This window comes from Pipistrellus kuhlii, unplaced genomic scaffold (assembly GCF_014108245.1).
Source record: "Pipistrellus kuhlii isolate mPipKuh1 unplaced genomic scaffold, mPipKuh1.p scaffold_m20_p_5, whole genome shotgun sequence".
NCBI lineage: Eukaryota > Metazoa > Chordata > Mammalia > Chiroptera > Vespertilionidae > Pipistrellus > Pipistrellus kuhlii.
This window is the reverse complement of record NW_023425551.1, coordinates 77,159,218-77,172,166: the sequence shown is the minus strand read 5'-3', so window position 1 is coordinate 77,172,166 and position 12,949 is coordinate 77,159,218.

Below are 12,949 nucleotides of genomic sequence, written 5' to 3'. Positions count from 1 at the left end.
AGTTAATTTAAACACACACATCTTTTAAAAAAAAAACAGTCCTATCCCAGCCGGTTTGGCTCAGTGTATAGAGCATCTGCCTGCAGATTTTAGGGTTCTGGGTTCGATTCTGGTGAAGGGCACATAACTCAGTTGCAGGATCTTCCCCAGCCTGGGCCCTGGTCGGGGCTCTTGCAGGAGACAACCAGTCGATGTGTTTCTCTCACATCGATATTTCTCTCTGTCTTTACCTCTCTCTTCCACTCTCCCTAAAAAATCAATGGAAAAATATCTTCAGATTAGGATTAGAAAAAGAATGGTCCTACAAAGACTGACATTTATGGATTTCTCAAATTAAAAACTCGACTTGCCACCAAGTCTAGTAGGCACAAGCCCTGCTCATATAACCAGAGCCTCAGTCTTAAATATGAATAGACAACCGAGCATCACTGGGCATTGGAAGAGAGGCATCCCTATGAAAAAGAGAAACCAAAATGAGCAAACAAAAACATAATTCGGAGATGATGCAGAAAGCAAAATTCTTTATGTTTCTTTCAAATAATTTCTGAAAAAATATTCTCAGAAAGAAAAACAAATACCACAACCTTTGAAACAAGAATAGGATGCTATGAAAACTAATGCTTACAGAATAAAAAAAATAGTTCTTGAAAATTAAAAAAATATATAATATATAACCTATATATTAATAAAATTAAAATATATATAATATATATAACCTATATATTAATTTTCCAAAAAATATTTAACTGGAATATACCCAGGACTAATTTCAAGTCTCCAGTAAATACAGGGAATAGAATGAATTAAATGACATCATGAGGAAGCAACTAGACAAATCTAGAATGTAAAATATTCTACAAGACACTTATCTAGACCCATAAAGTATTAATGTTGTAGGAGAAATAAAAAGATTTTTAAAAAAATGGAGAACCAAGATGGTGGCTTAGGTAAACACTGGTACTCACCTATAACCACATCAAAATTACAACTAAAATACAGAACAACCATCATTCAGAACCACCTGAAATCTGGCTGAATGTAAGTCTTACAACTATAGAAGTAAAGAAGAAAGCGCACAGATACTTGTAAGAGCGGTGGAGGCATCGATCGGGCTAGGCTGGTCTTTACATGTGGTGCTTTTTAATCATGAGGAATATCTCCAAGGCCTCCTGTGAGACAAAGGGGGTCCCAGCCCCACACCAATCCAGGATTCCAGAGTTGTGAAGAGAAGTCCCCATAACATTGGGCTGTATAAACCAGTTTGGGAGAGCTCAGCCAATTTGGCTCAGTGGTTGAACATAGGCCTATAACATAGTTCAATTCCCAGTCAGGGCACATGCCTGGGTTGTAGGCTCCATCCCCAGTATTGGGTGTGCAGGAGGCAGCCAATTAGTGATTCTCTCTCATCATTGATGTTTCTATCTCTCCCTCTCCTTTCCTCTCTGAAATCAATTTAAAAATATAAATATATGTATATTTTAAAGGTCATGGATAACTGCCCGGCCAGTATGAATTAATGGTTGAGCATTGAATTATGAACCAGGAGCTCAAGGTTCAATTCCCAGTCAGGGCACGTGCTCAGTTTGTGGGCTCAATCCCCAGTGGGTGGCATGCAGGAGGCAGCGAATTAATGATTCTCTCTTATTGATGTTTCAATCTCTCTCTCCCTCTTCCTCTCTGAAATGGCTATTGAAAAACAAACAAACAAACAAACAAACAACAACAACACACACACACACACAAACACAACAGCTGGGAGAAAAAATTTGGGATTCCAAAATGGAGGCAGAGTAAATGGAAACTCACAGACATGTTCCCAGGACCAAACCAGAATTATAACTAAAATACAGAAAAACTATCTTGAATAATCAACTAGCTGGGGATAATTCTGATAACAAAAGACAGAAAGTGGAGACTGCATAGAGACTGGTAGGAAGTGGGGAGACTTGGAAAGGCTAGCTGGATTCCCACAGACATCAGTTGAAGTTCTGGAGAGATATCTCAGCTGCAAGGGGCTCCCACTGAGAACTCTGGGGTCTAATTCCCAAGCTGGGCTCCTCCAGCAAAGAGCACCCGAACTGAGAAAGGTGCCAATATAACATTTGGCTGTGAAAAGCAGCAGGGTTGCTGTCTGCTAGAGAGAGATGGCTGGAAATGCAGTCCTCTTAAAGGGGCAATGCACAACATTTCATGTGCAGCCACTCAACTCTGGCAGAGGTGGGCAGAGTGGACTTGAGCTATAGGAGCAGAAGCCAAGGTTGGGAGTTCTGGTATTAGACCATGGAAGGCAAACATCCTAGCTTTACTGTGCTGAGTCGTTCACTCACACTGTAGAGGACATTTCTCTCAAGTGAACCTTTGATATCCAAGCAGTTTTTGCTTGGGGGGTAAGGCAGTTGTCCCACTCTATTAGAAAACTGATTGCCCCACTTGATAGCCTGAGGCTAATCAAGCCCGAATATAATCAGACTACTAGTAGAGGCAGGTCTCTGTAGGACTTGAGTCTTTGCCTGATCTAATTCAGGACCTGGGCTAGGAAAAGCAGACCTTGAAGTGCATTCTGGTCCTTTCCAAAGGCACCCAGCACCAGAAGAGGGAGTTATAAGCTGTGGATTTCTGATAGCTCCAAATAGGTTACTTATGGCTAATCAAAAACAGTGTCTGATACTGTCCAGCATTAGATATTGGGAGATGTGGAAAACCTACCTAATACATGAACACAAGCAGGTAGCCAAAATGGGGAGATTGAAAAAAAAAGTCCAAAACTAAGAACAAAAGAATTCCCAGAAGAAGTGCTAAATGAAATGGAGATAAGAAATTTATCAGATGTAGAATTCAGAATAATGATGGCAAAGATGCTCAACATAATGAGGAAATATATAGTAACAATGAAGAATGACATAGCACTAATAAATAATACTTTATAGGGATTCAGCAGTAGAGTAATGGATTCTGAGAATGAAATCAATAATTTGAAATATGAGGAAGAAAAAACACTCAATCAAAAGAGCAAAAAGAAAAAAGAATCCAAAAGTATGAAGCTTGTATAAGGAGCCTCTGGAACAATGTCAAGTGTACCAACTTTCACATCATGGAGGTGCCAGAAGAGAGAGAGCAAGATATTTAAAAAGTATTTGAAGAAATAATGACAGAAAACTTCCCTTACCTGGTGAAAGAAATAAACTTACAAGTCCAGGAAGCTCAGAGACTCCCAAATGAGAGGAACCCAAAGAGGCCCACACCAAGACACATCATTATTAAAATGCCAAGGGTTAAAGACAAAGAGAGAATCTTAAAAGCAACAAGAGAAATGCAGTTAGTTATCTACAAGAAAGTGCCCATATAATTGTCAGTTGATTTCTCAACAGAAACTTCTCAGACCAGACTGGAGTGGCAAGAAATATTCAAAGTGATGAATAGCAAGGTCCTATACCCAAGATTACTCTACACAGCAAAGCTGTCATTTAGAATTGAAGGTCAGATAAAAGCTTCAGACAAGAAAAAGCAAAAGGAGTTCATCACCACCAAACCAGAATTACATGAAATGTTGAAGAGTATTCTTTAAGAAGAACAAGAAGAAGGAGAAGGATAAAGAATATAAACAGTAAAATGGCAATAAAAACATAGCTATCAACAATTGAATCTAAATATCAAAATAGAAGAACAAAGAATCTAATGAACAAAATAAACTGATGAATAAAATAGAACTAGAGGCATAGAAACATGGAATTGATTTCAAATAGGGGGAGAGAGAGAGAGAGAGAGAGAGAGAGAGAGAGAGAGAGAGATCAATTATGAGATAGATTCATTGACCGCCTTCCTGCCTTATGATTGCCCCTAACCACTTCTGGCTGCCAGCCTGATCACCCCCTAACCACTCCCATGCCAGCCTGATTGATGTCTAACTGCTCCCCTGCCAGCCTGTTTGCCCCCAATTTCCTTCCTCTGCTGGCCTAGTCACCCCTAACTGTCCTCCCCTGCAGGGTTGATCGCCTTCAACTGCCCTCCCTTGCAGGCCTGGTCCCTCGCAACTGCCCTCCCCTGCTGGCCATCTTGTGGTGGCCATCTTGTGTCCACATGGGGGCAGGATCTTTGACCACATGGGGACAGCCATCTTGATCTTGTGTGTTGGAGTGATGGTCAATCTGCATATTACTCTTTTATTAGATAAGATAGAGGCCTGGTACATGGGTGGGGGCCAGCTGGTTTGCCCTGAAGGGTGTCCTGGATCAGGGTGGGGGTTCCTTGGGGTGTGGGGCAACCTCAGCAAGGGGCCTGAGGTGGTTTTCAGGCTTTCCACGCCCACCTGGCAATCCAAGCAGAGGCCCTGGTATCTGGAATTTATTTACATTCTACAATTGAAACTTTGTAGCCTGGAGTGGAGCCAAACCTCCTGTTTGCTCTGAGGCAAGAAGCCATTTCTGTTTAGATTTGTTTACCTTTTATAATTGAAACTTTGTAGCTTTGAGTGGAGGCCTAGGCCAGCAAGGGCAGGTGAAAAGCTTGGCTTCTGCCATTGCCTGGGAAACCCAAGCCTCCCTCTTGCTCTCTGTGGCCCGTAGCCATCTTGGTTGGGTTTATTTGCATACTCACTCTGATTGGCTGATGGGCATGGCTGGTGGCGTGGCTGGTGGGTATGGCTTGTGGGTGTAGCGGAGTGATGGTTAATTTGCATATTGCTCTTTTATTAGGTAGGATTGTAAATTTTTTTAGGTGTGATAATGATGGTATGATTATGTAGCAGAGTATCCTTGATTTTAGGATCTGCAGGCTATCATATTCCAAAATCAAGTCAATGTAACCTATGGATTTCTTTCAAATGATTTTGCCAAAATATACAGGCAGTTAATAGTTATATATATAATGACATTGTTCAATCTAGTTCTGCACAATCTCATACAGTGGCTACCAGTCACTTGTGGTTACTATTAACTTTAAACCACCTGAATTGAGACATGCTATGAATATAAAATGCACGCTGAATTTCAATTATAGCAAAACAAAAGGAATATAAATATCTTATTAATTTTTATTTTGATTGAATATAGAAATTATATTTTGAAATAAATAAAATATGAAAGTTAATTTCACCTGTTTCTTTTTAACTTTTTAATATGATTGCTAGAAAGCTTAAAATTACATTGTAGATTACATTCTATTTTTAGTGAATAGCATTGACTTAGATGGGGGAAAAGGATTTTAAGTATACTATTTTATTTTCAAATTTTCTGTATATTTGCTATTCTCTTAATAAAAAACTAGGAAGAAAAATAAACAAAATAAAGATAAAGTGGAAGAATTTTTTTTTGAACAATCGGAAGGTTGAAAGATAGTTTGGAAGATTCTCTTAAAAGTAGCATAAGAAGTAAAAAATTTAGAAAATAAGAGAATCAATCCAAGAGGTGCAGCTCAATAAGGTAGAACACAATAAGCACAAACAGGAAGCTAAAATTCATAAGCTTCTAGATTGGAGAGCTCTGAAAATTACACTAACCAATGCACTGGGAAAGAAAGAGATTGTAAAAACTTTCCAGAGAGAGAGAAGGAAAGAAAGGAAAAGGAGAGGAGCAGGTCACCTAGAAAGGCCCCAAAATCAGAATGTCACTGAACTTTTCCATAGCCACACAGGCAGCTGAAGGCAAAGGGGAAAAAATGCTCAAAATTCTGAAGTAAAAAATTTCCAACCTAGAATTAGATACCCAGCCAAACTATCAATCAAGCTTGAAGGTATTAAAAAAAGAGAGAGAGAGAGAGAGAGAGATTTTTTAGACATACAGGGTAGGGTCTCAAAAATTTATCAGAAAGATATTGGAGGAAGTGCTCCATCAAACAAAGAAGTAAATGAAGAAAGACAGAAGGCATTGGACTAAAAAAACAGGTACTCCAGTGTAGGAAAAAGGCAAAGGGAATTCCCAAGATGAATGGTGAAGGGACACTGTAGGATGCTAGCTATGAGCAGACCTAGACAATAGCCATCCAGCCATATGCAGCAAAATCAAATTCCCTAAGGAAAAATAAATGGGACTGATAGATTATTCCTCTAGAGGAGTTTTACAATCATAGTAGAGAGTTTGAGAATTAGTGGTAAAGACATACAAAACTAACTAAGCAAATAAAAAACATGGAAAACAAAATGTCATGCCAGAAAGAAAGTGTAATCCAAGTACGTCATGTGATATTTACTCAGTCATAGTTAATATAAACACCAAATTGAAATCGGACCATGAATTGAGATCTAACTACATTGGGAGGATAGAAAAAGAAGTATGTGGGTTGAGGGTGGAATGGAGCCAGTCCTCATAGTTTGTAGGAAGAAGATAAATCTATACAAACTAAACTAAGATAAAAATAATAATGGGACACAAATAGATACGTTATTTAGAGAAGTGGAGGAAAAGGTAAGAAAATAGCTGGAAAGTCTAAAAGAAGTTGCCTCTGGGGTTGATGATGGGAAGGCTGAACCAGACAACTGCTGTTTTCCGTTACGGTATGTGTAGTATCATTTGACTTTTAAAAAGTATTTATGTATATCTACTGCTTTGCTAAAAATAAAAGTTGAATGAAAGATAAAAAGAAAACCCAGGTCATCCAGGTCAGGGCAAGTGATTGCCCAGAACTGAGAGTCATTTCAAGTGTCACTGCCTGTCAGCTGCCTACGTAAGCTCCTCCGGACAAGGCTAGACGGAGGTTTTTTGGAGAAAGGTTATCCTGCCTACCCCATGACTCATAGGTTCCCATTGTTCCTGCACCTCTGCCATTCTTCCACGTGGGGATGTGTGAGCTGATGTGTGGGGCGGGACAGAGGAACTTTCTTGTGTTCTTTGTTTACTGTGCGCCCCACTCCCATCCCCAGGGGTACAGGCTTCCTTGCCAGGGATCAGGTGTCAAGCATGGGGCACTGAGCGCTGAGAAGGAGACAAAAGCAATCTTAAAATACCCCTCTGGCCCTAACCGGTTTGGCTCAGTGGATAGAATGTCGGCCTACGGCCTGAAGGGTCCCAGGTTTGATTCCAGTCAAGGCCATGCTCCTTGGTTGCGTGCACATCCCTAGAAGTGGGTGTGCAGGAAGCAACTGATGGATGTTTCTCTCTCATTGATGTTTCTAACTCTCTATCCCTCTCCCTTCCTCTCTGTAACAAATCAATAAAATGTATTTTAAAAATATACCTCTCTGCCTGCCCATTGTGGAAATTCAGAATCATGTGGTTGAGCAGGACCTATGAGATCAACTTGCCAACCTCTACAGGAAGTGGACAGCGACCCTTTGCCTGAGCACTTTGCATGACAGGAAACTCAGTTCTTCAGTGCAACACTGTTGGGGGTTAGAGGCAAAGTGAGTGAGGGACACATTAAGGTCTTTGGTGGCATGGGCTGTTCCCATGGCCAAGGCCTTTTGAGTGTCAAGGAGTCCACTAGTTCTAAAAAGTGAGGGTCAATGCACGGATACAGCTTCAGGGGCACCAAAGTCTGACTCGTCCCTTGTCACTGGATCTCTCACTATGTATCTGCTTTATCCTTCTACTTCTCTCCGCACACCTTCTTCCTCTCCCTGCCCACTACCTCACACATGATCCCTAATGCCAGCCACCATTTCCAAACCTCCCTGCCCTCCAGGCTCAGCTCCCCACAGTTTACGGCCCACTCTTTCAATAGCTCAATTTAAATGCCTTTTAGTATGTTATCTCATTGGCCCGTCATGGTTCAGGTTTCCTCTTCTGATCCAATCAGTTTTGCCAACGTGGGTCACATGGTTCAAAGACTACTTACCCTGGAAGGCTGTTCCATCTTTAGGAAGGACTGTGGATAGAGAAAGCATCTGAAACGCCTTTACTATACCACCACCTTGCCCTCACTCCCACTCCACATTCACCCATGGGTCCTTTCAGCAAGTGACTTTGCACAAGGCACTGCCCCTCTACAGGCCTCAACTTCTTCCTCGGTAACATGAAAGGAGCTATGTTTTCACTAGCTTGAAGGCTCTCAACCCTAACAGAATATTAAATCATCTAGGGAGTTTCTAACTGGCATTCTCATAACTGGCCTCCCTCCCCTCTCCCACCCCTTTCTGCTGAGATTCTGATTTCATTGGTTGCTTTAGGATCTGGGTGGCACACTCTGAAGATGCCCCAGGGAGTCTAACCTGCAGCCATCATTAGATTATCACTAATATTCAATGGCGAACCTGTACTTGCTTCATGAACCGTGCTCAATAGATTCTCCTTGAAGGAATAAGGTCCCTGCTGTTGTAACAGTTGGCTCTGAGTTGGGAGGTAGACGTAGGGGTACTTGGGAGCTCAGAAAGACCTTGGAAAGAGGGTGTACTGCCCGTTAGGAGGGATCTTTGGAGATGAGCCAAGTTGGGTTTCCTGGAATGGCTGGCTCCCGTGGGGCCCGGAAGTGGGATGAGATCTTGGGGGTCTGAAGTTGGCATGGAATCCTCCATGAACCTGGCAAGTCAGTCAGCCCTCCAGAATTTCACACGGAAACAGGAACCATATTTCTCCTTTCACTAGGTGCTTGGGAGGATTAAGGGAGACAAAGGACTGGAAAGCACCAGTGGATGTAAAGAACTGGCCTAATCTCAGGTAAATCCCAGGTATATCGCTGCCTAATGTCTTCCCGAGGGGGCAGTAGAGGGAGGGCCCTACATTGTCAGTCTGACAGTTGTCATGGAAAATAACCGCCATCCAGTCACAGTTCACATCCCTGGAACGTCAGTGAGTCATGGCTCAGCATTTCCTAGCATGAAAGGAATGACAATAATGTGTCCGTTATTCCTAGGAATAGCTAGTTACATGGAGTAACGCCGTGCACCTGACATGCTAACCTTTCAGGTACGTATGGCCCTCACTTTTCTTATGAAGAGACAGGGCCAGACAGGCCAAGTGATGTGCCAAGGTTTTTGGCTGTGAGAGGGCTGAACTGGAATTTGAGGCAGCCCAAGCACAGTCGTACCCTACCTGCTCACTGGGGAGTCCAGGCAGACACTCATGAACCATCTGGAGAAAAAGCCAGCAGTCACTAATGGGAAGTTGCATGACAGGTAGAAAAGAGAAGAGCAGAGCAAACCTTGAGGGGGGCTGGGGGCAAATTCCAGCAGGTCATAATTATGCAAGAAGTTCATCAGCAGGCTGATGGACAGCTTCAGCAGGGCTGAAGATCTGTATATTATTACCTGTTGCCAAACAGCTGAGGGCAATTCCTCTAATCTGATAGTCCTTTATTGCTTACCAAACCTTACCTTTGAGATATATATATATATATATATATATATATATATATATATATATCTGCTTGGCTAAAGGGAAGAATGTGTGAATAAAATGCTGTGGGTCCGGACATTCAGGGAGCTTAGTCACAAGAGCTAAGTTTCCGCCTGGCTTTCCCCCATGCCTTCCAAATTTATATTTATTGTCTAGTCTCTGTTCATTTATGCACAGCCCTTCTCCAGATTCCTGAACCCTTGCTGCAAAAAGACTGTGGCAGATTGCGGGGGGGGGGGGGTGTTGAAGGCTATTAAGGTCTTTCTAAGTCAGTGCAGCACCTGGTCACCCAGTTGAGGGCACAAAGAAATGGCTCCTCATGAACTAATGCCTTGGGGTTGAGAATTGGGGATGCTACTGTGAGGGCTCTTTCCATGGTAAGAATTAGGGACCACATTAGCTCAAGGAAAGCAGAGTTTGTGGCCAGGATTCAGCAGGTTACCTCGAGGAAGTCCAGAGGTGAGACCAGCATCTCCTTGCAGAGAGCGGCCTGGAGCCAGAAAGGTGTCTTCTCTGGTGTTTATTCTTCTCTTTCTCTCAGACTGCGTCTTTCTGAGCCTCTGTTTCCCTCACTCCCTCTCTCGCCATCTCTCTCTCTGGCCTAACGCTGCTCATATTCACACGCACACACACCTACCTGCCCCATCACCCAGGATCGGACTTGCATCGCGGTCAGATGGCGGTCCCAGCCTCTCCCAGCTGATTCCCCTAATACAATCTTTTCTGGCTAAATCCAGCCATGGCACTTGATTCTTGGAGAACCTGGACTAACACTGCAGTTCTGTGCGGGTCGTTAAGGATCCCCAGGGCCAACCCTTCTCGACCTCTCCTTCCACCTCCTGCTTCGAACACACACACAGAGGATGAGAGTGGAAGAAAATGAACAAAGAGAAACACTTTGCCCCGAGTCCCTTTGTAATGCACTCAGCACAGAGCCTGTCACAGGGAAGCGGTCAATAAAGTTGTGTTTGCTGGAGGTCAGCATGACCAGCGGCTCTTGAGCCCAGAGCATCCAGGAGGTCTGCAGGACAATGCCTGCCTTAGGGGGGGGAAGCGCCTACTGTGGCTGACTCACTGCAGACAGCTTCGGGGAGGATGCTGGGGTGGGGCTGAGGGACGCTGGACCTCTCCAGCATCACTTCTGGCTCGGGTCATGGGCATTTCGTGTTGAGTCGCTTGCTCCCCTGCGCTGGGAGTGGGGAAATTCTGGAAGGCCTTAGCCTCACTTCTGTGTTGGCTCATGACAGGCATAGGAGCCTGTGTGTCAGCAGGTATTTTGTTCAGAAATTTGATCCTTTGTCTGGATTCCCAACCCAACCAGTCACCCTACTCCAGTTACCAGACTGTGTTTGCCAAGAGGTCTCCCCTTTGGCTGTAAGAACACCCAGGGGGTTGGGGCCTAGCTGAAGCCACAGTGTTTGGGCAGAGTGGGCGAGGCTTTGGGCTGTCCGAGAACTCCAGCTGAAGGCAGAAATGCCTTCCCCACAAGCCTGCGGCCCCCTCTGCCTCCACTTTGGAGAATGGCTCAAGAGCTTCCATGGACGTACGTGGGCAGGTACCTGTGTAACCGGCACACTTATTCCCCTCACAGTCAGCTCCCACAGGCCTTGAATCCTCACCCCAAGTCAACACTGGTCTGAGGGGCTCAAGAGAGTTTGCAAGTAAAAACTTCATGAATTAAGTTCCCCCTGAAACCCAAACACTGTGTCTCCTTTCCAAGGTGGGCATTCTCACTGCCCCCACCCACTCAGGCCCATGGCCAGTCTGGAAGAAGGTCAGTGCAGTGATGTTCTGGCCCATGGTTAGCATCTGGCTCTCTGGGGAGGGGAGAAACCTAACTCGTGGAGGCTCACCATTGCTGTGGTATAAATGCTGCGTCATGGCTGATGTTAAGCTACCAGCATGATGTCCCCGAATGTGAAATTAGGGGGAGAGACACAGTAGCAGCATTCCATTGGGTAATATTTCCACCGTAAGCCTAGAGTAGGTACAATGACCTCAAAATCGTGGGAAATAGTAACAGATAGAGTAATTGGGAAATGATGTGTTTTGAGTATTTTCCACCTTTGTGCTTCATGCAATTTAATTGTATGGTTACACAATTTAATTTTTAAGGCAACCAGCTTGTATAATACAATTTCTGAAACTTTAATCGTTGGCTCTCATGAGCTGGTCCAAACGGGCTCCAAACCACGGGTGAGAACCGTCCCGCCGGAGTGAACTGCTGAGGGTGGGAACCCGGTGGGTGGAGAGACAGAGGTGAAGGCCTGACCGCCTGCTTGGCAATTGTTCTTCATGCTTCTTCCTCCTCTGTCACCAGCATCAGGTGTTCTGGGCACCTAAGAGACATTCCTCAAATACAGGCCACTTGCACTGAATAGGGTGTGACGTCAGCCCCACCCAGAGGAGCTCCGCAGGCCAGGGGTCAGGTGAAGGAATGAAGGAACGAGGAGGAAGTTTACCGTAACTGGAGGTGAACATGGGGAGGGGCTGGCAGGGGATGCCAGAAACACAGAGGCACCCGAGTTCCGAGATCCCCAGCCAGGTATTCCCCGGACCTGGGTGTTGCTGGGTTTTGCTCCAGACCCGTTGAATCAGAATTTCGGAGCCGGAGCCCAGGAACCCCCTGCTGGTTCCTGGGTAGTCACGCAGGGCTGAGCTCTTCCAGGTGAGGAGTGGCTGGAACAGGTCCCAGGTCACCCAGAAAGCTCAGGGGGTGTCTGCGCCCTCGAGCAGGAGAGCCTCACCCCGGCAGGTGAAACCCGGGTCTTTATGACTTTGATTAAATTTAGCTTGAAATCCAAGCTCTAGAAAGCATCTGTCTCTATAAATATGTAAACATGTATACCCCTCAGAGACCTCGCCTTTCCCCAGGATAATTAGCAATCCCCCAGGCAGCCCGGACCTGACTAATGTCACAATGTCAGAACCATTGTGACCCTGTACTAGCCTGTACTATGAGCTACCACACGAGTCTGTGCTATCGAGCAGAAAGAGCTTGTGCACCCGCAGGCTAAAGGGGAACATCTTTTTAAATATGTTTTTATTGATTTTTATTTTTTATTTTTAAAATATATATATTTTATTGATTTTTTACAGAGAGGAAGGGAGAGAGATAGAGAGCTAGAAACGTCGTTGAGAGAGAAACATCGACCAGCTGCCTCTTGCACACCCCCTACCAGGAATGTGCCCGCAACCAAGGTACATGCCCTTGGGACTTTCAGTTCGCAGACCAACTCTCTACCACTGAGCCAAACCGGTTTCGGCTTTATCGATTTTTAGATAAAGAGAGGAGAGAGAAACATCGATGAAAGAGAGGAACACCCATCAGCTGCCTCCTGCACGGCCCCCTATTGGTGATCGAGCCTGCAACCCGAGCATGTGCCCAGGCTGAGGGCAGTGAGGTTTGCCAGACCCAGGACCTCTTGGTCCATGGGATGACCCTCAATCCACTCAACCGCAGCCAAAAAGATAACATCTTGACCTAAGTTATGTTTCCGTTCTGAGCCCCCAGGTCGAATGACCACCTGACTACTTTCCCATGAGACCAGATCGAGATGCCCGAAGAGACCTCTGAGCTGTCCTCCAGACCTGAAGCAAGGATCCACACCCTCACCTCACCTCACCTCCCCCCAGTCAGCTCCCAGCACCACCCCAGGCCCCAAACCACAGTGCTGTGACTCTGC